This window comes from Ornithodoros turicata, chromosome 6 (genome assembly GCF_037126465.1).
Source record: "Ornithodoros turicata isolate Travis chromosome 6, ASM3712646v1, whole genome shotgun sequence".
NCBI classification, from domain to species: domain Eukaryota; kingdom Metazoa; phylum Arthropoda; class Arachnida; order Ixodida; family Argasidae; genus Ornithodoros; species Ornithodoros turicata.
This window is the reverse complement of record NC_088206.1, coordinates 69,021,402-69,042,101: the sequence shown is the minus strand read 5'-3', so window position 1 is coordinate 69,042,101 and position 20,700 is coordinate 69,021,402. Positions and strand designations below refer to the sequence as shown.

General features: G+C 44.4%; 1 protein-coding gene across 2 annotated transcripts in view; it reads right to left on the bottom strand.

The window, feature by feature from the left end:
- Positions 1–9,569, bottom strand: part of LOC135397211 (alpha-glucosidase-like) — a 124,003-nt gene extending 114,434 nt beyond the window's left edge. For both annotated transcript variants that reach the window (XM_064628625.1, XM_064628626.1), the window contains exon 1: positions 9,379–9,569. The gene's annotated coding sequence lies outside the window, so the exon portion shown is untranslated. The remainder of the gene's footprint in view (positions 1–9,378) is intronic.
- Positions 9,570–20,700: the final 11,131 nt, after the last annotated feature.

Below are 20,700 nucleotides of genomic sequence, written 5' to 3'. Positions count from 1 at the left end.
TAGTCCTGAGCTACCGCCATCTTTGCCGGGAACGAAAATAAAGGGGGGGGGGAGAACTGGAGTATCTCCCATAAAAATACACCAAGAACGTATAATACAGTAGAATGTGGGAAATAGTAACACACTAAAGCTCAACGATCCATTGCTTATTTATTTTCTATCAAAATCAAAGCGTAAATAATGCACCACTAGAAAATGTTGTCCACCAAGTGAAACACAAGAAACAAGAAAGAACAACACCACACACGTTCATTCTCTTTTTTTTTTTATATCTTGCTCTCTAATAGAAAGACGAAACAAATATTATATCCTCGTCCGCAGTAACGAAGGACACTAACGCCCTCGCAATGGAATCGTTTCGAATTGTCGGTTCTGAAATAACACACTTTGTAAACGGGAGAATTTTTTTTCTTCTTCTTCTTCTTGCTTCCGACGGAAAAGGAAGTCATTTTCGGGCAATTGAGCGCCGCACTTCTAGAAAAACTCTCATCCCTTTCGTCCCACTCGATTTTTATTTCATCTTCTTTTAATTTCCTTCCGAGCGAACTGCGGTTCTTTTCTAAAAACGGTTCGTTCCGTGTTGAATGTCCACACAGCAAATTGGCAGGCAAACCTGTAAAGGGTGCTTTCCCCGCACTGAGTGTGTCGACGCGGGAAAGCCGACTTTAGAGATTGAAAGGCCGCTCTAGAAGACGGGTTTCACCTGACAGGTAGTTGGAGTCATATCTCAGTGTTTGCTCAGTATTCCGAGAAAAATCCAACGCAGCGCAAAGGAATGTTGTTAATGGCATCCTGGAAGCATCAAGTGCTTGCGACATCTCGACGGGGGTTTAATACGAGACTTTAAAAATTTCGATTTAAAAAAAAAACGTGCCGGGGAACAAACAAAGAAAGACGACACACAACACACAGCACAGACTGGTGAACACGATTTTATTGACAACGACCGATTATCGATTTTAAAGTAAATCAATTTATCGACTTTAAACTATGAACTACCGACCAGCCCAATTTTTAACCCTTTTCTAATACGAGCAATTTTTCGTTTTTATTCAGTATTTGGTTCTGCAAGAAATGTAGGGCAAGGAACACCCAGAAAACTCTCTCCCTAGAAGTATCTCTAAAGGAGCCCATTGGCCCTTTCAAAATGCAACCACTGTGCCAGAGTACTACAGTTACAGGAGGGACTGCTAACAATCCGTTAGCCGAGTAGGTTAATTATGTTAAACGGGTAGCGACACACATGCGGTTCATTACATCATGAACACATTGAATTGAATTGAATTGAAACTTTATTTTACATTGTATAGCACATTAGAGTATCGAGGAAAAACAAGAATTATGTTTCTACTTGTCGTAACTTGGCGAGATATAATCCCTCGAACACGCGTAATCGTCAAGAGCGCTGACATAAGAGCTCCGGCCATTCCCATTGGTAGTCGTTGGCACGTGACACATTCCTCACGCTTCCTCATTGGCGGAGACGCCTGCCGTGACGTCACAGCCGCATGAGTATCGGTATTTGTGGTACACGCGTCAGTTACTGTAAAACTTGGAATGCAGTACATTTATCCGGAAAAACTTGAGGCGAAGTGACGATGGTGGTGGTGGTGGAGGTGGTGGTGATATGGTGGTGGTGCGGTGTGGTGTTGTGAGGTGTAGCTATCCCTTTAATTAACTGCTGAATTTATGAGAATAATATGACTTATATACGTGAAATCTCCAGCCTCATTCACAGTATTCGTTCCACTGTAAAATTGCGAGTGTCAGAATCAAAATGGGTTGCTGTCACTGTTGTTGGCGAAAGTGCGGCTACAGGAGCTCGCAAGAAAAGAGATATCATATTGTTCGCCTTGGGACCAGACGCGTTGTATCTTTCGCACTTTCTGCTCAGCTCTATAAAGCCAGAAAGAGCTCTCCCACGAGGGATTCAGAAATGGAGATTTTTTTCGGATAATTTTTCGGAGGTTTCGGATTCCTCGGCGGCCATGCATACCGTGAGCACTCTAACCCACCGCTATCTTGCTGCTTAATTAACTATCATGTCTACGCTCAGGCTTAGTAAGAGCTTTGAGAGCTTGTGTGAACGCATATTCAGTCTTCTTCTTTATATGTGTTGAGACTGGGCTGAGAGTATGCGCTACTCTTAGTGCCGCTCAGAGTCAACCACCATGTATGTCCGTCCGTGGCTTTGTAGGGTCACGTGACACCACGTGACCTATCTACAGACCGTGTTTGCGGTACGACGAAATTGTGTAACCACAGCAGTAACAATGCAAAAAAAGGTCGTTAAAAGTTTTTTTTTTTTAACTTTATAGCATTTGAAAAAGAGACGAGACGATGGCAATATCAAGCTACAAGCGTTTGGCACAATTCCCAAGGACGCGGCCATTGTTTTAGAACACGTATCTGTAGTGAAACTATAGATTAATTGGGGGTGGGGAATATGTTTATTGGAAAAAAAAAAGAAAGGGAGGCAGGGAGGGATATTAATTGGCAAATCCGATTGATACGCAGAAAGAGGGACTTGTATTAAGGTTTGCTCAGTTTTGGACTCTTTATACTACTAATTGTATTATGGTTGTAACTTGTATACTATACTGTACTGTAGAGTTGTACTGTATTGTATTTCTACTATAAGTATCGTACACTTAGTAATCAATCAGGTATCAATATAAATCGAATCAATATAAATGCTAATCAGTGTAAGATGGTGGTGATGGCGGTGACTGGACTGATTGCCGTACAGTCGGCCACGCTTAGGCGGGCAACGTCACGACTATCGCGGGAGGGGGGGGGGATTTTGTGCGTTCTGGGCCGACTTCATAGCGAACTGTGCCGACATTTGTCTTAAAGCGTCTAATGAAAACTCAGAGAAAACGGTCATACAGCACAGCCCGCTCTCGGATTCGACAATGATAGTAAACGTCTCCCTGTCTGTAAACAAATGACGTCATACTGTTCGACAGCGCCACCAATCTGGTAGAGTTGAACTATACTCGAACAAGGTCGCGCCCCAAAGCCACGCTGTTTATGAGATTACGATGGTACCTGAAAGGGCCGCGACATTCGGTCCTACTTTTCTTTCAATAGGAGGCAGGTAACAAGTGCCCATTCATGGAACCCAGCCCAACCCCTTCCGATTTGTTTCGGTTTCAGTCTGTCTATACCAACGTCACGACGTCTCGAATAGAGGTCTATTACGATGCCGCAGCGCGATACCAAAACGCGTAAGAGTTCACATGAGCGCACACTATACAGTGAACCCTCGTTAATATGACCCCCGATAATCTGACATACGCACTTTACGACCATACTCCTCGGGAACAATGCAGTGAAACCTCTGCAAATCCCCCGTTAATATGACAATTCCGCATTATGACCAAAATTTTCGGGAACGACCATGGTCATAATAACGAGGGTTCACTGTAGTGAGTTAGTTAGTTAGTTAGGTTAGAAGATAAAAAAATAACTAAAGCCCGCAAATTTTAGCACCCAACTCACACCACAACTTTCATATCCACATACCATTTTATTTATTTTTTTTTAATCTCCAAGTTTCGAAAAATATCCTCCCTTCCGCAGAAGCGCATTTCACAGGCAGAATGCACTCGACCCAAAAAAAAGCGGGAATAGCAAGTCGGCTGCTGGAGCCAGGCTAACCTTTCCCCTCTTCCGTGTTTTCGTTTTGTTTTGCAATAAACCTATATTCCCCCCCCCCCCAAAAAAAAAAAACGAAGAGCATGCTCGCTCCGTGTATGAGCCTCTCGTAAGCTGGGCTATGTCAAAAATGTCGATACAAACTACTTTTGAAGTTCCCAGAGCGGCGACGACGAGGCCCCGCGGAATAGGCATTTTGAACGTAAATAATAGCCCCGTATACGCGACAGACGACAATTCCAGGAAGGCATCATCGAAGCCGTGGATTCCGATTGCTCCGAACAGCCATCGGAAATAATTGCCTACCGTTAATTAAGTCCGTCGTTTCCATCCCGACCACGCGGGAATGGCTACTCCAAAATGCCATCCCACCTGCTCATAAACGGGGGATATTGTGTGTTCGTGTCGAGTAGTATACAACTGGGGGCCGCACAGGGACATTCTTTTCGAGATTTATGGAAGTAGGAGGATGTTGATTTGAAAGGCTGCGTTCGGGTGTTTGCGACAGCGTTTTCCACGAAGTTGAGATAAGCGTGATGAAAGTTTGTGGCTCGTACGCGGCGTGCTTAACCACCAAGGCTGATGATAATGGAGAATGTTAGAATAGGGGACCCAAGGCGCTTTGCGGTCCCTAAAGGAACAGCGTCGTCGCCACTGCGCATCTACCAGAGCGCGAGTTGCGCTTTGCGCGTGTGTATGCTATTTTATTAAAGTTTCTCGAAAATGGCGCGGGGCAAAAAAAAAAAGATAAAAAATAGCTTCCATCGTTCTCGCAAGACCCAGCGCGAGTGTCTTGTCTCGAAACGGCACAAAAAAAAAAAAAAAATATATATATATATATATATATAGGGTGAGGTAAAAGGATTATCAAACGGCCACGAAGTTTTACAGAAGTTCAAAAAAAGACGCGGAAACAGATTTTAGGGAAGTTAAAAACACTAGTTTATTACATGGGGAGACGTTAAAAAGTAAAATGGGCAAGGGGTCGACGTTTCGACAGTGGCACTGTCTTCGTCAGGACAAAAGTCCTTTTGTCCTGACGAAGACAGTGCCACTGCCGAAACGTCGACCCCTTGCCCATTTTACTTTTTAACGTCTCCCCATGTAATAAACTAGTGTTTTTAACTTCCCTAAAATCTGTTTCCGCGTCTTTTTTTGAACTTCTATATATATATATATATATATATATATTTATATATAATTGTTTCGCGATACCAATTATTTTTACTACTAACAAGCAAGATGCTTACAAAGACAGGTTTTTTGTTTCCTTATTTGATAATAGGTTGATAAGGAAATTTAGTAATCTTTCTTAATTTCCTGATTCTGTTGTAAAGCTCGATTGTACGTGGGTGCTGCAAGCGAAGAACGCAAGCGCACCTCTCTGCGTTTTGAAAGCCCTATTCTATACAAGCTGTGAGCACGGAGAGGCCGCGTGCATTATGGCGCTTGCGTCTTGGGTTCCCTATTCGCACGCTCCCCATTCTAAACCTCTCTAACACGTTTCGTAATTAGTTTGTTTTGTTTTTTTTTGGCCGATCGACGGGACTGCAGCTGAAGAGAGGCACTAAAGACCCGCTTCACAGGTTTTCCCTAGGTTTTTCCGCCAGATTTTCCTTTCGCACCTTTCTGCTCTCCTCCCTTCATTCATCCTCGTCGATACATCCCTGATAGCCGCTGTTGCACCGCACTGCTCACGCACCACATAAGACTAATGTACGTATTTTTTATTCAAATTTCGAACATTACGACCATTCACGAATAATGATGCAGGCAATTTTTTTTAAAAATTCGTGTATCTGTGAGCCATCGTTGGGGGGTGAACTTTTGAGGTGATTTTTTTTTTTTTAAACAGTGTGGCGATCACGTGACAGTGTATCAGTATACAGGGTGTTTCACGTAAAGTGGTAAGATATTCTAACTCGCGACGTACTCGCCAGAGGATTATGGGACTTTCGGCAATTACCTTCTGGAAACGTTTGCCGCCATTTTTTAATTCGGGGAAATTATTTTTTTTTTTCAATCGAGCTTTAAAAAGTGCCAAGCGAACCTCACTCGTTCTTTAAAAAAAATACAGAAACCGACACTGAAGAACCTGAGGAAGCGTGGACCTCCACGCGAAAGCTTGTACAAATTAAACTTAAACAAAAATCTTCAGTGTCGGTTTCTGTATTTTGTTTATGTGATCTACAGGACTTGACTCCCCTCTTCGTATACGCTTTCGTTCTTTAAAAGAAATATGAAGTCCCCCTACAGATAACCGCAGACCCAACCAAAAACTATGCACACTATTGCAACAGTCGAAAGAAAAAAAAATAGTAAAAATGCCGCTTTGGCCCCGCCTGTTTGATTGTCGCAAAGAAGCACGCACGGAAGTTGCGAAGAGGGGAGGAAATGCTCCCGCCTTTTGTTTTACCTTTCTTTCTCCCGCTTTGAGCTTGATGATGGTGACAACCGCCTTATCACAAAGAAGGCAGAACAAGTGAAGTCGGGGACACTTCCTCCTCTAGACGCACATTCCGCGCGCGCTTGATTGACTGCTTGATTGTCGCAAAGAAGCGCGCGCGAAATCGCCTTTTCAAGTTGTCACCGCCAAACGAAACGAAATGAAATTAAAGTTGTCACCGCCCGCTCGAAAAGGTGTACGTGGGAATGACCCTTTTCGGGAAATCCGTTCATGTCTCTCACTATGCTTTCCATCTTGCTCCTCCTCCTCCCCGTTTTATAGCAAAACGTGATTCGACACTTCACCGCTAGAGGGCCACTGTAGAGATTAATAGTTCAAAGAGAGGCCGACGCCGTCGTTGCGTAGGTTTCGTTCGTAATTAATTTGTCAACGCTGTCCGAGCAAAACGTGCGCATTCGAGATTTTTCAGATACGCATTTATAAAATGTCCTTTCAAATTCCCAAAATGTTTTATAAACCGACGATACGTTTGTTGGTGCTTCAAGATGCTCCATCCACGAAAAAAGGGCTGCGGTACCGTACGTGTTTTGACTTTTTTTTTGTACACCTCCCGTCAACCTTAATAATGACACTTGAAGAAATGTGGTCTCGTTCCCGTGCGCGATTACAGCAACCCTTGGGGTCACCGAGGAAATCTTAATCGAACAGAATTATTCTGGTGGTTTAACGCGAGGGCTTTTTGTTCACTTAACATTCCCCCAGTGCCCCCCTTTAGAGTGGGCGTTTTCGCGCTCGGAAACGACAGCGAATTTTTGCCAGTGTTATTATTAAGGTTGACGGGAGGTGTACAATGTGTAGGAATGCTGAGACAGCCTAGAACCTCGTGATATTGAAGAGTACTTTTAGTTCTTCGCTCTCGAAGATCTTGAAGGGCCAAGAAAGGCCAAATATCCTGATCAATCCCTTCCAGCAAACCATGGTACTGACGGAAACCAAACGCAAACCAAAAAAAAAAAGGCGCAAGCACGCAGAAACGAAAAGCAAAGATGCAGCCCTGAGCATGAGACTGAAAGGCGCACTCGCACCTCTAAAAAAAGAAGGCTGTTATGGCATATAAAAATGTTGAAAAAGGCTACAATTCAATAGAGTCGATAAAAACGCAAGCAACCCCGAAAATGTCGCATTTGGGCGTTTATAGGTAAATGCCTAATATTCCGGGCCTTAGTGCGTATCACTTACAAAAGTACGCATTTACTTTCAATCGAGAGTCAATTGACCAAAGTCTACCTTCCAAATGTCAACAGACTGTCAATAGGAATGTGATTGACTTTTCACTCACTTCTTATTGATATTTGGACAGTGTTTTTTTTAATTGCGTGTCAATCGACTTTTGTAAATTGGCGTCGGGCACTCGTCGGTGCTCCTTGCTCAGTGCTTTTTAATTGCATTTCAAGTGACTTTCTATAAATTGCACACTGCGCCTACAGGTATATTGCTCACTCGATCGAGACTAGGTGCTGAATAAAGCACATCAGGAGCAAAATCTGGTTGCACACATTTTTATTTGGCAGCCCAGTTAAACTATATTTTTTAATCAGCATATCGCCGAATTCATGCGCTGAATTCATGACGAAAAAGCACGTCGATGCAGTCAGATTACTTTGTTCCTCATTATCTGAAGGTTCTTTCATGAGAAAGTTACAAACGCAGAATAATCGTGTCCTCTGGTGGATTTCATCGCAAATATACCGACGCAATATGATCAGATGCCGCTATAGCATGCCTCTGTACATTTGCCGTCGTACGTCTTTCCCTTCTCTCTCTCTTTTTTTTTTTTTTACTTTTCATTAAACATATCCCCCCGTCGTACTAGAATGCCATTATTGTGTAATGCATGAAAGCTTCTGAAGGACCGCATATAAAAAAAAGAAAAATGCACAGGTATGGCAGTGAAGCTGGTTCAGCTTCAGGACTACACTTCTCGTTAGGTCTGCAGGCCGTTCTTTGATTTTATATATATATATATATATATATATATATAGACTACAAGTAATGAAGAAACTTGGGAGGCCGTATAAGGGTTAAAAACACTTGCTACTTTTATTACATTAATAATTAAGGGGGTACTTGAAATAGATTTACAGTTAGCTTACAGTTACAGCCTTCAACAGGACTTTCACCACTCCTGTTGAAGGCAGCGCTGACTGCCGAAACGTTGACCCCTAACTGTAAATCTATTTCTAGTAGCCCCTTAATTATTAATGTAATAAAAGTAGCGAGTGTTTTAACCCTTATACGGCCTCCCAAGTCTCTCCTACAGAGTCTGAGACACCTGAGGCAAATCGAGTATAGATTTTCGAGGCCATTTTCATCAAGCCCGTTTTTACGGTCACAATTTATAGTGCAAAATAAACAACACACATCCACTGTACGTTGTTTATCGCCTTATCACGACAAAATCAACAAACGGCTTGCGCTACAAAATAACGAAGTGGGATTAGCGAAAAGGGCTAATGAATGGCTTCTGCTGACCCTCAAACTTCCGCGCAAACAATGTTTACTGACGCGTCCCTCGCGAATAATCAAATAATGTCATTATGAAGGTACATAAACAATCGTCGCAGACAGGCTTTTTTTTGTGTGTGTGTGTGTCATCGCAGCCACCATTTCCTTCGCGGGGTTATTAATTAGTTAATTGCCTGCAATTATTCCAGATCTCTCTCACCCTGAAAAAAGGGGACGTACATCTAAAGCTAATCAACTACGAGAGGATCCTTCACCTCACTACGTTTCTACGTGAAAATCTCAGATTAAAAAAAAACCGATGAAGTAATTATATGCAAATCTACTTAGTCTTTTAATCGATTTCCCCTCCTCTATTCCGATGGCATCGTGGTAACACGTAAGCGCTTGCCGATGCGATAAACAAGAATGAGTTGCCGCCTTGGATAGGCATCTTAGACAGGGTGATGCAGATAGCACAGCCCAGGTATCATAGCTAGTTTTCAAAGATAAGGGTAATCTTATCGCAAAACCCAGCACGCTCTTATCACCAACTCAATGAAGCGCACGTCGAGTGACACGACTTAAACTTCTAATGCTTCGCAGCCGACATCATATAGTCCTACACTCCCAGAAACCTGCCCATCTAAGGGAAGAAAGGATTCCATCTTATCTTATCTCCCCGGCTCTGAACTACATGGCTGATATAAACTCGAAATGACTCTGCACTTTCAGGGAGCAGATGACGGCATCGTACATCACCCATTAGAGTAACACGCGCACAAAAAAAAAAGCAGACGATATCTTACCAAGTCTCATCAGCACGACACTCAGAAAAGTCACCTCGTCGCAGTCAAGGAAGCCAAAGTTCAATCCAACCCACTGAACAACGAGGCACGTAGCACTTTCAGAACGAATAACAAAGCAGACGACACTCTTCAAGATGCTTCAGGCATCTCAGACGTACGCCGGCTCCTTTCAAAAACCGCACACTCGTCTGCTCCCGAAAATCAGACCTTTCCTTCCTCTTTCTCCCTGATTGGCTCGCTCACTCTCTCAGCACCGACAGCGGCGCCGCAGCGGCGATTACCAGGGAGCATGCGCGGTCCGTCACGTGCTCGTGCTCTCGTCTGCTTCGCCAAAAGGTTCGCTCGTTGTTTCTGCTACTTTATGTCTTCTGGTTTTCCCGATTTCAAAATTTTCGCTCGTAAAATGCTGAACTGACGACCCGAAGCGAGTGGAGGAGATGTTATCTGTGTTTTATGATGCAAATGTATACGTGTGCAGGTAATGTAACAAAAAAAAAAAAAGTACGAAGCAGCCGATACAAGGAGGAGTGACTGCTCGCCTTGAATGCGACTAGCTGCAGAATTCTTTCGCGAGTCGCTCTTTCTGAAAGAAGTGTTTCGTGCAGTCCGATTTCTGCATTTCTTTCAGCTGGACCGTGAAATATCATTTGCAGAGTGCTCCGAAAGTAGGCCTCGTAGGCGTTTTCTTTTTCCTTGTGTTAAGCATAGGAACTAAAAGTAAAACTATGAAGTCGGCAGGCATCGAAGTAGAAAGTTCAAGTTAGTCGCTGAGCAACGGTTTCTGTGATGTTGGCATGATGCTGTTGACACGTTAATAAATGATGAAAACATGGTCTTAATTGATATTATGATTTCATACGAAAGGTTTCGTTTGTATAATAGGTCCCATAAGTAAGGGGGAAATATGACAGTAGCCAGATTATCCTTGAGCTGATGTTGATCACATTTCACGGAGAAAGTTCTTCGTCTGATGATGATGCCCGCATGGGCGTCGAAACGTCACAGTGAACTTGTTCTTATGTTATGTTAAGCCAGTGTATGTCTCAATCCTTCATCATGCCTCCTGCCTCTTGGTCGATCTCCAGTTTCTGATAAGCGCTTCCTCGGCTGTTATGCATATAAAGCTGTGACAGAATACTCTACTTTCATGAAATTATCAAGTAACAAGCACTCGGACGCATACCTCACTGCGGAGTATTGTGAATTAATTACCTAGAAATACAATCCCTCGAATTAGCGGAAAAACACGGATTAGCTCTCTCTCTCTCTCTTCTTCCTGAAATAACCCAAGTTATAAAATATTGCAATTTGCATAGAAACTAAATCCTACTTAGTAACAACGCCTGCAATCCACCACACAAGAAACCAAGTACAGGAAAAGAACAGCAGAAAAGGCCCCCAAATCTACGCACTATCATCTCGGCCAATTAGTGAGCAGAAGCCGCGTCTACTTCTATACAGCAGCGCCCGCTTTCGGCGCAAATATTGACACGTGTCGTCATAAAAGTTAGGCCTGGAGGTGGCATCACACCCCCTATTTGCGCTGCACTTTGAATGGAACGGCCAATCAGCGGTCCACTACTTGCGGCGGTCGTTAGTGAGGGAATAGAGGGAAGTGGCGTTAGGCCTAACGAAAACTCTCACCGCCGTAATGCCTATTACGTGACGCAAGTTGGTTGTATGTAGGTGGCTTTGAGGGTAGAGTGTAAAGCTTACGACCTCATTGAGAGTATACTCGTTGGATCGTCTGTACGTGTGTGCTTTCTTTTCTTTCTTTCTTTCCTTCTTTATTTTCTTTTCTTTTTTTTTCTTTTTTTTTGAAGTATCTTGTGCTCGTTTGTTTCACTTTTAAGAATTTTGTTTTGTTTTGTGTTTTTCTCCCCATAAAAGCTAATGTTTGTCACATTACGTCCTTGTTGCGTTTCCGAGAAAAAAAAACAATGTTGGGATGAATGCTTTGATAAAGTGATCGAAATCCCCGTTGCAAAATAAACTGCTGGAAATAAATGTTTCGTGGTTCCCCAATTCGAAATATAAGCTGCCTAGAATGAACAGTCGAGCGCGGGAAAATGCCAACAGCGAACTTAGGCTATCCTGGACAATACATGCAAACACCCAATTTGGACTAAACTGACAAACTAACCAACATGATACTCCGCCGTGCCCGCCCTGCTAAGCCTAACGGCTGTTAAAAAGTATGGCTTTCTCGCTAAAACGACTTCGACAGACATCGAAACCTCGTCAAGCTGAGAGGTCAATTAGTGATATCAGATTTTTTTAAAGCGGCATAACATCTTACAAAGCGATCGAGCGTTTTCTTCCTTTCGAGACCATTAGTTTCGAGATCGGGAGTTTCGCAACCCGGGATATCGAGGCCTTCCCGTTCTGAATGGACCACAATGTATACGCTCAGAAATAAAAAGGACTATACGAAAACAACAAAGTACTACAAGATGATAAAGTCAACACTTCGACACCTACCATATCTAATACAAGCTGCCTTCTTGAAATCTGTTGCACCTATCAAAGCGTACCTCTTTTGTCATCACAAAAGAAAAAAAGAACGAGCAAAACTGTTAAACCTTAGCGCAATAAAATAAGGTGACGATAAAAATGAATTCAATGAAGTGCGATACCAAGTGCGTGCAAGTTATAATACTAAGGCGATCCCTCACAAGCTGCTCCTGCATGCTCTTGAGAACACAATTCTGACCCCCATCTCTACATCAGCACAAAAATATTGCACCGAACCACAATACCTTGCAACCTGCCAGCCAAACTTTCTCACCTCTAGCCTTAAACAATAATAAAAAAAGAACGTTTCCCACAACCAATCAACCCGCACGCCCCCAGAACGTTCGACGTTCCTGCACACACGCAAGCTCCTCATTTAATAAACCGAAACCGTAACTTTAAAAGCACACACACACACTAAAGGACTTCGATGGTGAACTTCGCGAAGGTGCGAGCCGAGAAAAGCATCGATGGCGGAGAGCACTCCGCGTCGTTGGACTCTCTCCCTCCTTTTCCCGTTTACATGGATCCTCCATCTCATCATAAGCAGACGACGTATTTGCATATTCCTCGTCTGCTACACGAGCGCGCGCCTGGCGCCCCCTCGCAACGAGCACGGGTAATGCCGAAGTTCGAGATTATATTCGCATTAGAAAGGCGTGCTACGCGAGCTTAGACGTGTGTCTGCTTTGAAGAGATCATTCCCGATGTATGTTTACGCGTAGTTGCAGACATCGCAACAACTGACAGGTCGCTTGCGTGTGCTGAAAAGTTTGAAAGCAGATGGTGTGGTGCATGGATGCGAGTTAGTGCGCGTCGGATTCAGTTGATGTATAGGCGGAATTCAAACGATGTGGTATTATGTAAGATAGCAAAATGACGCTTGTTGGCACAGTAGTCCTGAAATATCCTGGTAGTGATTATGATGTTATGATGGTGCAGTTGGCAACAACGTTAAAGGTTGAATGCCCCTAAAGGCCTTATTCTCACTCGATCCTTCCAGATAAACTCGTTCAGATAGAAGTTCTTCCATTCTAGTTCATTTCCAAGCACATTTGCTCGAATCGCTTCGGCACATCCTGCAAACTACGCCTTGTAAAGCTTGCTTCACTGCAGTAATATGTCTGCTGCGGAGAAGCCAACTTTAGAAACAACTAGCTTTGGAGTTCTACCCACCAGACGTCGCTACAATTCTTCGCTGCGGGACTACCGTAAGAGAAAACCCGAAAGATCTCTAACATTGTGCACAGTAGGAGCATTCTTTTCGCTTGCACCTCCTGCACCAGATCTGAACTGGGTTATTTGCGTGCCGCACTTTCCTGTTGAAAAGAAAGGCATTACTAATTTAAAGTTCCTTTCAGCTGGAAAGTGCAGCTCCCGGAAACCCGTCTTGCGTGGAGTCCAAGGTAGTGCAGTCCAGTGCAAGTGAAAAGAGTGCGCTTAGTGATTGTGCATGACCCCTCAAGTGAAATTCATCCCTTCGTCGACAGTACCGCAACCTAGGGACAATCATGTGACCGTCAGCCGTTAATTTCTTCTCTAGTCCCATTCCTTGTTCTTCTTCTTCTTTTTTCTTTTTCTTCTTTCGCCGGTTGCTGGTTTCGTTTTCACGGTACAACTTCCGGAGAACATAGTTGCCTGCCCCTTTTGTGCGATGAGTACGCACTATTCTGAATACGCTTCCAAGCACACAGAGCTGACAAAAGAATTCTTCTGATGAGAACTCTGACCACAGGGCAACGTGGAACGAGCATAGTATATACTTTCTGCGCGATATCCGCACAGAGAAAGAGAGAGGGAGAGAGAGAAAAAAGAGGCAAAGCATACCGAAAGTAAAAATTAAAAAAAATAAAGGAGAGAGGATGGATATATAGACGTGATCCGTCGAGCGTGTAGCGCGAAAGCTTTCGCAAAGCTGGCAGCATACTACCAACAGTTCATTCGCGCCGTGCGGTACAGTGTTATAAGACGAATAGTTTGCGCTTGCGTCATGTAGCGGAACGTGACATAATTTTACTGCCTTGTGAGATTGTCTTTCCTTTTTCTTCTTCCCCGTTTGTTTTACGCGCGAATAGTTTGCGTACACGGTCTATGTCATAAAAAATAGAAGTGGGTTGACACGAAAATAAAGCAGACGACAGAGCTAAACTTTACTGCTGTCTGCGCGCCTCCGGCTGGGAGGACATTTGCAGACGACGACGACGGCGCAGACGGCAATTCTGTCGTCTGCTTTGGAAAGTGTTATGTACTGTAACTGTAAATGTGATATACCGCTAGCGCGGACGAAGTGGAAGACGGGGCGAGTGCGCTCGACCGCTTGCGCAGTAAACTACAAGTTGGACTTGGCCTTGGTGTCGTTCTTTGGGATATAACAGAAAGGATTGTTCGTAGAGCTACACAACGAAAGAAAATATGGTTAGCAAATGATTGCAATATGACGATCCGCAAAGCATTAAGACCGCATTATATTATTAACAAAAGTATCCATCTGTTATTGATCTTGTTGTCCTTCTTGAAGTACTTTTTCAAAACGGTGTAGAAGCCAAATTTTCAGTCATACCTGCTCGTGATAATAAACAGGTTCAAAGCAAGCTCGACAAAGAAAAACGGCCGGTACGAAACGAAACTCGGGCACCGAAATTCACTGTCAACGAGGGTAGGTCCTTGCAAACTTTGCGAGGTCGTTTTTCGTAACGTCAAATATAACTAAACCCGTAAAACACATGTCGGCGGATAACCCGCTTAACTTGTCGTTTTTCTTAATACTGATTGACATTCGTCACCCCAGAGAAAAAGCGAATGAGTTCATCAGAACTCATTCGGCAAGCGAATGTCTTCTTATTGTAATGTCATTATAATGTCCCCGTGCGGCACCGCACAAAGGACACTCAGTGTGAATGTAACTCCCTGGAAATCGCATTCAGTTTGTCGTGTGACAGACAACAATAGTTCCTTGAAGATCTATCGCGAGTCTCGTGAAGTCTCGTAATTCAAAGACGGACGGATCTATCTTATCTTATCGTCGTCGTGATTTTATCTCTTACATTGCTTTCGACATGATACCTAAGCTGAATTGGGACGCGATCTTATCTATAGCATTACCCACATTCGTTGCAACTACAATTACGGCCCATTTCACTCCCATTCACTTTCCTTGGCAGTCCTTCCCCAAACGCCAAGACAACGCTTCAGTGAGAGTCGTTAAGGCAAACTCAGTTCAGCTTAACCAGACCTAAACTCAATTTCACTTCAGCCGGGGTCTAAAACTCCCAACCTCAACAAAGTTCATCCAAACTTTTTTTTTTAATCAACTTTAAACTCAAGTGCTCTTCCTGGTCCCGCACACACAAATAGCAAGCAGTAATGTGTAACGAACGGGCATCCACTTTTGCGCTTGGTATGGCATCGTTCAACTTAAAAGCCAGATGTCAGGCGCAGTATAAGAGCAGCATATTCCTTGCAGCAGGGAAATAACACTTTCAAAGGGCAAGGACGGTATGTGCAGTTGATAACAATTAATGGAGCGAAGATACGCTCCAAGCTTCGTAACTGCCTGTCATATACACCCGCATGTAGCAACCAATCAGCTTCGTAATAAAAATGGTATTGTAGAAAGAAAACTATTGACGTCAACCTTTATAAAGTGTAATCTAGTTAGGCGAAACTGGTTGAAGAAAATGACAAAGCGCAATTCTGTACACCTATTACCACACATAGCAACGTGTGGACGTACACGAAAATGGATTACTATAGAAGAAAACTGCTGGTTGTTTTCAGGGGGAGCGCGTTCGTTAACTTGACCGAACGTCAATACTGTCAGCGGCGTACGTCCCACATACCGTGTATTCATACGAAGGACATTCCCCTCGGAATATTCGAGTGGAAGAAAAAGCAAGAGGCTGCTCGCGGGACTGCGCCGCGTGTTATGTTGAGCATTCGCACGGGTGCGGGAATATCGGCACAACAGACGACACTATTAGCAGACGACAGCATCTTTTCCTGTCGTCTGCTACGGAATATTTTGTGGCTGCGGCACAGGATACTCCCCACGGTTACTAGTGCACGAAAAGAAAGCTATGACGTTTGTCGCATATCTTCTGCTGGAGTATTCTAAAGAATGTCGGTAGTGTGAGTACACGGATAATGTAGAGAGCTGTTTCGCTCTTTTCGCATTCTTTTCTTCGCTTGCTTCTCCAAACGACTCGGCCGAGGTGTCCCTCCTCGGAAGAAATGGGTCTATTTGAGGAAGAAATTACAGCACTCCCCTCAGCCCGGCACTGCCCCCAAACTACAACCTCACCTTCAATCCAAACAAATTACCTTTTCCGCCGCAAACGCCTCCCGCATCCCCTTTTTCCTCCCTACGTGGCCCTACTCCCTACTTCCCTATTCTCCCCTCCTTGTGGAAAAGAACAACAGAGAAAGAAAAGGAAGAAACATAGTGAGAAAGAAAGGCCATTACGTAATAGAGACCACCTTTCATTAGGTTATAAGAAATAAAGAAAAAAAACGTTGGCGTAAACAAAATAGCCCAACACGTACAAACACATAAAGTGAGAGGAGACGAAAACCTGAAACGGAACCAAAGGATCCTCGAGGGGCAGTGTTTCCCACTGTCTAACTTTTCCCTCTCTCTCTTTCTTTTTTTTTTTTTTTTCTTGTGCTCTCTGTCTCTCTCTCTCTGTCGTTGTCTCTTTCGATGGCTGGGCGCGGCTATTTCACGCTTAAATGACCGCCATGCTCAAGGGACGGCCGGACTGACCGATGTCCAAGGAAACATCTTTTTCCGCAGAGGTCGACACTTCTTGATGGCCAGCGCTGACCTGGCCGACGACGTTCCTTTCCTTTTTTCGGAAAACGCGAACAACCAAAAAAAAAAAGAAAAGAAGGAAGAGACGTCGTTTAGTTTCAAACTGCACCACTATTCCTCCTCTTTTCCCTAGGGAGAAAGGGGGGAGATAGAGGGAGCAAACAGAGGAAAAAGGACGTGACATCTCGTGCAGTGTAACGTGACACGGTTGCTGAGCTTCGCAGTGTAGCTTTTTGAGGAAGTATCGTGTTTGCTAAGATGTTTCATCCTTCTTTTTCCCTATCGTTACCTAAAAGTAGCAGTCTATACAAGGTTCGCTGCAAGAAATTGGGTTGTACGAGGCGGAGTAAAAAAAATAAAAAATCGTCGTAGTTTAGCTGCAACAAAAGTGAAAGACTGCGACGCTGTAAATATGTTTTGGTCCGCCCTTAGAAGGAGCTGTGTCCGGCGATTTGATTGAGTGTCACGTGACCATGGCGTTTTCAATATGGCAGCGCCCTTGTTAGCGTGCACCAGGGATAAGAGCAGCGTTCGGTGATCCTGTTTTTGTTTGTTTGTTTGTTTGTTTGTTTGTTTGTTTGTTTGTTTGTTTGTTTGTTTTTGTGCAGAGGGCGAAAAGCCCCCAGATATTCATCGCAGGATGTTGAAGCAGTACGGAAACGCATGTACGCCACTTCAAAAACGTACGAGTGGCACAAAAAGAATGATATATGTCATTCATGCCGTTCTGCAGTACCATAAAGCGTCCGCCAGGTGGGTCCCGATTCCCGAAAAACTTATCCCCCGACCAAGGAGCGGCGTGTCAATGCTTGCGAGGCGCTACTGCGACGGTATGAAGCCGAGGGAGGAGTCACCGGTGACGAATGCTGGATTCACTACGTCCAGCGGGAGAGGAAGCGAACAAGCAAGGAGTGACTGCCACAGTACGTCGCCAGCACCAAAGAAGTTCCTTGCTGCTCTAACGGTACGGGTAGGCCAATTCATGCTCACGGTCTTCTGGGACCATAGAGGCAAAACAGTGGAACATTGCATGGCTATAAGGAACCCACCGCGAACACGGCATCATACTGTGACCTGCTCGAGAATCACTTGAAGCCTGCTGTCAGGTCAAAGCGTCGCGGTGTGTTACTCCGTCACGACAATGCGCGTCCCCACGCGGCACGTACAGTGCTGTTTACGATGTTTCTAATATTATGCAAAGTAAAAAATAAATTGCGGTTATTTCTTCACTGTGTCTGTGCCTCTTACTTATGGCCAATCTTTTGCTCTCTGACGGTGAAGACCAAAGGCTGGTCCGCGTGGTGATTTATTTAATGAGGGCACCGAATGCAAGTATTTCTCCTGGTGGAATGAAAGAAGATGCCGTTCCTTTGAGACCAGCATAAAAGGAACGGGACCCATCGGCCATGTCGTTCGTGATTCATGAGCGAATGAAAGCGTCTTGTTTCTCTCTCTCTCTCTCTCTTTTTCCCTCAGTCTCAACGAAACGTTATCTTTGCTACGTCGTTCCTTTCAAACATGGCGTCGTATGCTCCTCCCTACTCCCATTAGTGCTCTACTTCAGATTTGCTATTCCTACACTCTAAAAAAAAAAGAAAGAGAGAGAGAGAGAGTGAAACGGGGAGTAATTGCAGCATCTACTCCCCTAGATTACAATTGTTTGAACTCAAATTTATGAAATCACATTGTATTGCACAGTAGAAAGCGGAGAGATACTGAGTAAAGACACTGAGGAGGAGACTGCAGAGACGACAGTAAGCATTTCATGGTCGCATGAGATAAATCAGTAAGCATAAAATGGGCATTAAAGCAAATGCCATTTGTCACAGGGCGACAAGCTTGTTTTGTGGATTTTTGTTGTTTAACAGTTTTTGGGTAAGTTAATTTAGAAGAACACACTCTGGTTCGGTGGGCCATGACGTCTTCGGGATGCTCAGATTTATGGCGTCCAGATGCTTGGTCAGACACGTAGAGGAACAGACCCCGTTGAGAAACCCGACACTTCGACGCGAGTGTGTTTGCGCCCTCCGGGTTGTTCTTGGTACCCCGCGGTGCGATCAGTGCTGCTGCTTTCGCGTTGTTCGGACCGAGTACATTAACCAGATGCCACGTGTTGTAGTCTTTAATTTTGTTTGGTTGTTTTGCTGAAGCCAGGGACTTGGGAGTCGTCTTCACACTGATGCATTGACAGAAGAAAATTATTGTTTTTGCGTAAAATGGCAGCTGTGTTTCGTGACAGAGGCGTGGTGCCCTTTTCTCAGAAAAAGGGGGGGATGCTCCGTGCAGTGACATTTGGGAACCCCGTTTCCCGAGGTAAAATAAGGGGTATCTGAGGGAAAGTGGGGCAGTCGTCGCAAGGTGGTCAGTTAAGAGTCCCAGCGAGAGAGTGGTGGGGAAGTTAGAGGAGTGGCGGCAATGTCCTGCAGGTGGACGATGATACAAGTTAGAAATGTGTGTGAAAGCTGACTGAGTTCGGCAAGTGTTGTGACGCGTGTGAGTGAAGCGACGACTCAAGGGACCCACCGAGAACCACCGTCGGAAGTAGGCAGCGATTGACCACCTCCAAGACATCGCAGAACTGAGCTAAGTGTGACTGTTTGGTTTGAAGTGGTACTGGCTCTGTGTAATCTCAGTTTTTGCAACATTATTGTAGCATGAGTAAATATGTTGTTGAGTGTAGTTCTGTGTACGTGTGCAATCGTTCAGCCACTGACTGCAGCCGCTTGACCCGCTGAGTCCGAATCATAACTAGTCACGGAGTTCCAGACATTACTCGGTATCGTCACCTGAACCCGTGACACCATTAAAACTGTTCGTGTCATTCTTCGTGCGCGTATATGGCACGGGTACTCCAGAACCCCCGTTTCAACATTCCAAAATCCCCGTCGCACTTGAACTCCCTCACAGAACACGACATCTACAAGGTACGACCTCCCAGTTACAAGATACCACGTATTCAATGCTCTTTTCCCTTCTGAATAAAAAAAAGAACAGAAAAGAGATTCATTAGCGGAGTCTCTCACGGGGCATTCAGCCACGCTCCTCCAAAGTATTTCCTTTTTTTTTTCTTTTTTTATATAAGACGTTTTCCGTGCCTTCTATTTCGACAACATAAGATACAACCGCAGCAGCCCAGTCGGATTTGCAGAACAGACTTTCCGCGGCGCAACTTCATTACATGCTAGCAATTAATACTCATTACCTCGACTTCCAAGCAAATTACCGGCCGATTCGTTCATTACGGAAGATCGGAAACCAATTCCACGAGCATATATTCCGACCTCCACGAATGTCTTAGTTAACATATGTATAGTATTACCTCACTAGTGTCGCCATCTCCATTTCTACGTACCGGAGGAATGCAGATATATATATATATATACAGTGGACCCTCGTTATTATGACCATGGTCGTTCCCGAAAATTCTGGGCATAATGCGGAATTGTCATATTAACGGGGAGGATTTGCAGAGGTTTCACAGCATTGTTCCCCAAGAGTATGGTCGTAAAGCGTGTATGTCAGATTATCGGGGGTCATATTAGCGAGGGTTCACTGTATATATATACGTTCGCATCTACAGAAACGGTGTAGACGTCAACGCGACCACACGTGTAGAAAATCTGTCGTCTGCAGAAACAATTTACGAATCAACCTCGGTTTGCACAGAAAGAACGCCCCTCGTGTTGACATCAGCCCGTATACACAGGTACTTACAGTGACACATGAGAGCACTATAAACGCAAGACCGCTACAGCAGCAATGGAGACATGAGGAATGTAGAGGAAGAGAGCAGATACACGTTGAGTGAGTGATTGAGTAGCAGTGTGTGTGTGTGGGGGGGGGGGGACTGGGGAGAGTGAGTGAGTGGGCGAATAAGAGGTGGGAGTGTCGGTGAGAGAGTAATGTCAGCGCCCTATCGGGAACCACAAACAATTCCATGTGCCTGTCTGCTGTTAACCCAACCTAAGCGACTTACCACACACGCACACACACACATA